The sequence below is a fragment of the Rhincodon typus genome, chromosome 11 (assembly GCF_021869965.1).
Source record: "Rhincodon typus isolate 14 chromosome 11, sRhiTyp1.1, whole genome shotgun sequence".
Taxonomy (NCBI): Eukaryota; Metazoa; Chordata; class Chondrichthyes; order Orectolobiformes; family Rhincodontidae; genus Rhincodon; species Rhincodon typus.
Window position 1 is genome coordinate 61,831,478 of NC_063342.1, and position 5,663 is coordinate 61,837,140.

Below are 5,663 nucleotides of genomic sequence, written 5' to 3' on the forward strand. Positions count from 1 at the left end.
CTTAATGTAGCTGAGTGTGTCTGTTGATGCGCGGCAGTTTTCCAGCTATGTTGTTTTATTCGATCGATCCAAAATGTTGAAATTGTAAAGAGCATGGCTGTCAAAGTACCCATGTCTACACACGAACGGTATGTCTCAGATCACAGTCTAGTGGAAAATCTGTCTATAGCTTCTCTGATCTGATTGAGAATAGGCTTGATGTTAACCCACATGCACCAGGCTTGGCTTTATTGTGTCTGTGCACATTGGCTTCTATCATTCCAGGATTTATTTAGTTATTAACTTGTATGATGCAGAAGCTTATTGCTAGCTGTCAGTTTCATGCATCTCCCTGGGTGCTTAATGTAGCTGAGTGCGGCAGTGGATGATCTCTGTACTCCTTGACCCTGATGTGAAATTTCAAATCTCTCACCTGTTGTATCAAGACCATTTATTTCACATTTTAATCCTTTTGATTGGAGTTTGATCCAGTATGTGCAATTTGCAGTCACCCTGCTCTCAATCTCCCTTCTGATTCTGTGCTGCTTTATCCTTTATTTTGATTTCATATTGCACTGCCTCACAAATGTCTTAATTTAACTAAATATTGGACAGCAGTGGCGCCTTCCAGGTTTTAGGTGGATGAAGTCTGCTTATGGGTGTGATTAGTAATGCTTGGTCTGAGGAAATATCTGGTCAGGCTTGTTTAAAAAAAAAACTGTCACCGACATTTTGCCACACAGGCAGATTATTTAATGACAGTTGGTGTCTTTGAAATGTAATGTCATGAGTTGTTGAATTCTGGGTAGGAAAATGTTGGTTATTAGCTAAAACAAAACCAGGTACATTTTGAGCTCAGTGTGAAGGTTGTGGATTCAAATCCCATTCCAGTGATCCAGAGTCTGACACTACAGTGTAGAGGCAAAACATTAATTTGTTATCAAGGGTGCTTTTTCTGGGGATAAGATTAAGCTGTCTGTACCCTTGGATTGGAAGCAAAAGGTCTCTCTGGCATGATTTGAAGAAGAGCTAAGTAGATAATACAATAATTTCTCATTGTTATTTGAGAGATCTTGATGTGTGGTAATTGGTTACAGCTGTTGTAACTAAATTTTAACAATTCTTCGTTGGCTGCAGAGTGCTTTGAGACGTATTAAGACTTGGAAAGCTATGTAAATGCAAATTTATTCATTCAGTTCATTAGCTGATCTGTTTATGGCCAGAAGATGGTCTTTTCCTCATATTACCATGCTTCCTGATTCTTTAACTCTGCCACCAAGGATTTGGGGGAAGAGTTATATTTATGTTTTATTTTTATTAATGGTGGCTAAAATGCTAGAGAGCAAGGGTTGGAAGTTGTTTCTCCATAGACCATAAACAATAAGCAAGACAACTCTTTGATATTGTTAGGAAGTTTCTGGTTCTGGGTACTTAGAATGTTTCACAGGATGTTCCTGTACTTGTGAACAAGAGTATTGAAGCAGGCACACAATAGAAGAAAGTTCAGAAAATGTGAAGATTTATCTGCTTCTTGGAAGAATGTTAATGAGGGCAAATTTTGCTTGGACCATAGTAACACACAAGAATTTATTGGGGTTGCTTAATTGATCTTTTATCTTGACTTAAACAAAAGTGTCGTAGCTTGTCATAAACGATAGAAATAAGAACAGGAATAATCTTTTTGGCCCCTGGAGCCTGCTCTGCCACTCAGAAGGATCATGTCTGATCCGATATTCCTCATGCCCACTTTCCTGTGTTTTCCCTATAACCCTTGATTTGACTGATCAAGAATCTATCTTAGCCTTAAATAGACACAAAACTTTGTTCCCACAGCTCTTTGTGGCAAGAAGTTCCAAAGACACTCAACCCTCTTTTAGTCTTGGGAAGGAATTCCTCCACGTCTCAGTCTTAAATTAGTGCCTGTTTATTCTGAGACTATACTCTGTTTCTAGACTGAACCACAAGGGGAAACATCCTCTTAGCGTTTGCCATTTCGAGCCCGTAAGAATCCTTCATGTTCTAATGAGATCACTTCTCATTATTCTACTTCCTCATTATTCTCCGTGAGCAGAGTTCCAACTTGTTTTGCCTTTGCTCATAATGCAATCCCTCCATGCCAACGATGATCCTAGTGAACCTTCTCTGAACTGCTTCTAAGGAAGTGATATCTTTCCTTAAATAAGGGGACCAAATTTACTCGCAGTACTCCAGATGTAGTCTCTCCAGCACCTTGTACAGTTGCAGTAAGTCTTCCCTACACTTCTACTCCAACTCTTTTGAAATAAGGACCAACATTCTCTTAATCTTCCTGATCGCCTGCTAAACCTGTGTGCAAGCATTCTGTGTCTTGAGTGCAAGTACCCCAAGTCCCTTTGTGTTCCATCTTTTTGCATTTTTTTTTCCCCATTTGAATAATACTTTGTTCTTTTGTTTTCCTTTCCAAAATGAACTTCACGTTTCCCACATTACACTCCATTTGTCACATTTTGCTCACTTACCTATTGTTTCAATATCTCAGTTGTATCCCCTTCGCAACATACCTTTCTGTCTATTTTTGTTTCATCTGCAAATTTGGTTATATACATTTGCTTCCTTCCTCCAAGTCGTTAATACGTATTGTAAACTGTTGTGGTTCCAGTACTGATCCCTGTGGAACCAACCTGAAAAAGAACCCTTTGTCCCCACTCACCGTTTTCTACCCAGTAGCCAATTCTCTCTCCATGCCAATACACTACATCCAACACTGTGGGCTCTTATGACTTAACCTTTTGTAAGGTACCTTGTCAAATGCTTTCAGGAAGTCCAAATGCAACGCATCTACCGGTTCTCCTCTATCCAGTCTGGTTGAGACTTGCACGAAAAACTCATAAGTTAGTCAGACAGGATTTCCCTTTCATGAAGTCATGCTAACTCTGGTTAGATTATAGTTTTCCAAATGCACTGCTATTATGTCCTTAATTTCAACATTTTCCAATCATAGATGTTAGGCCAATTATAGTTACTCACTTTCTGCTTCCCTCTGTTTTTGAATAGAGGAATCACATTGGCAGTTTTCCAATCCTCTGGTCTTTCTCCACAATACAAGGATTTTTGGAAAATTACAACCAATGCACCCACTGTGTCCGTAGCTGTTACTTTTAGGATCTTAGGATGCACGCCATCAGTGCCAAGGGACTTATCTGCCTTTAGCCCCATTAGTTTGTCTTATACTTGTTCTCTGGTGATGATGATGGTACTTAATTTCCCCCTGGATTCCTTAGTATTAATGGGATGTTCAAAGTATCTTCCACCACAAAGAATGATGCAAAATATCTGTTTAACCCCTCTGCCATTTCTTGTTTCTGTAACTATCTCTCCAGATTAATTTTGTAAGGACCTATGTTCACTTTGACCTCTCTGTTTCTTTTTATATATTTAAAGAAACTCTTATTGTCAGTTTTTATGTTCCTTGCTAGTTTGCCATCATAGTTTATTTTCTGTTTGTAACTTTTTAGTTTTCTTTTGCTGGATTCTAAATTTGTCCCAGTCTTTACAACTGTCACTGACTTTTGCCTCCTTATATGCTTTTACTTTTGAATTTTGGTTGGCTGTGGTTTGTTTATCCCCCTCTTAGAAGTTTTATCCCTCTCTTGGATTCTATCTTCACTATAAGAAGGACTCCCAGTTTTGTCGCACTTTGCACAAACCAGGGCATCCCAAAGTGCTTTATAACTAATTAAGCACTTTTAAAGTATAGTCACTGCTGTAATCTAGTGCTTGTGGCAACTAATGATATGTAGCAACCTCACAGTTGTCAGTGCAATAATGATCAGATAATCTGTTTTGTGTGACATTGTTTGATATATATATATTTGCAAGGACCTCAGAGATAACTCCCCTTCTAAAACCATAAGATAGAGGAGCCCATCAAGACTGCTATGACATTCGATCATGGCTGAAATGTTTTTCAACCCCGTTCTCCTGCCTTGAACCTATAATCCTTCCTCCCGTTACTAATCAAAGACCTATGTATATCTGTCTTCAATATGCTCAATGACTTGGCCTCCACACCTTTCTGCGGCAACAAGTACCATAGACTTACCAACCTCTGGCTGAAGAAATTCTTACACATCTTAGTTCTAAAGGGTCGTCACTTCACCTGTGAGGCTGTGCCCTCAGATCCTAGCCTCTCCTACAAATGGAAACATCATCTCTAAAACCCTCTATCCAAGCCGCTCAGTATTCTCTAAATTTCAATGAGATCCCCCTCATCTTTCTAAGCTCCATCGAATGCAGACCGAGACCTCAACTGCACCTAATATGACAAGCTCTTCATCCCAGGATCGTTCTTGTAAACTTCCGTGGTAACTTCTTAAAGCCAGCGCATCCTTCCTTAGATACGAAACTGCTCACAGTATTCCAGATGCGATCTGACCGGAACCTTATATAGCCTCGGTAGTACATCTTTGCTCTTGTGTTCTAGCTGTCTTGAAGTTAATGCTAACGTTACATTTGCCTTCCTAACTGCCAACTGAATTTACGTGCTAACCTTAAGAGAATCCTGAACCAGGAGTCCTAAGTCCCTTTGCCTTCAGATTTCTGAAGCCTTTCCCTGTTTAGAAAAATATTCTGCACCTCTACTTTCTACCAAAGTGCACAACCTCAATATTGTACTCTATCTGCCACTTCTTTGCCCACTCTTCTAGCCGGTCCAAGTCCTTCTGCAGCTTGCCTGTCTCCTCAACACTACTTGCCCCTCCTCCTCAACACTACCTGCCCCTCCACCTATGTTTGTCATCTGCGAACATAGCAACAATGTCTTGAGTTCCTTTGTAAAGATCATTAATGTGTAACATGAATAGTTGTAGTCCCATTTCTGACCTGATCAGAACTCTATCAGTTATCAGCTGCCATCCTGAAAAAGACCCCTTTATCCCCACTTTTTGCTTTCTGCCAGCTAGTTAATCCTCCACCCAAACCAGTACCTTGCTCCTACGTGAGCTTTCACATAGCAGCCTCCTGTGTGGCACCTTGTCAAAGGCCTTCTGGAAATCCAAATAGATCACATCCATTGGATCGCCTTCGTCTAATTTGCTCGTTACCACCTCAAAGAATTCTAATAGATTTGTCAGGCATGACCTCCCCTTGACAAAGCCATGTTGACTCAGCCCTATTCATACATTTCCAAATATTTGGCAATCTCATCCTTAATAATGGATTTAAACTCTTACCAATGACAGAGGTCAGGCTAACCAGGCTATAGTTTCCTGTCTTCTGTCTCCCTCCCTTCTGAAACGGGTGTTACATTAGCCATTTTCCAGTCCTCTGTGACCCTCCCTGATTCCAGTGATTCTGAAAAACCACCACCAATGCATCTGCAATCTCCTCAGCTATCTACTTGAGGGCTGTAGTCCATCTGGTCCAGGTGATTTATCCGCATTTAGATCTTTCACCTTCCCCAGCACTTTCTCCTTAGTGATGGCCACTGCACTCCCCTCTGCCCACTGACTCTCTTGATGTTCTGGTCTGCTGCTGGTGTTGTCTCCTGTGAAAACTGATGAAATGTACCAATTCAGTTCATCTGCCATTTATTTCTTTCCCATTACTACCTCTCCAATGTCATTTTCCAGCGGTCTAATGTCCATTGTTGCCCCCTTACCTTTTATGTATCTAAAATGACTCTTGTAATCTTATTTAATATTACA

General features: G+C 40.3%; 1 protein-coding gene across 3 annotated transcripts in view; it reads left to right on the top strand.

Moving 5' to 3' along the window:
* The first annotated feature begins 105 nt into the window (after positions 1-105).
* Positions 106-5,663, top strand: part of mospd2 (motile sperm domain containing 2) — a 74,790-nt gene continuing 69,232 nt past the window's right edge. For 2 of the 3 annotated variants that reach the window (XM_048603095.1, XM_048603094.1), the window contains exon 1: positions 107-128. The gene's annotated coding sequence lies outside the window, so the exon portion shown is untranslated. Of the gene's footprint in view, positions 129-5,663 lie in introns of all 3 variants that reach the window. The other variant, XM_048603096.1, reaches the window with a different exon arrangement.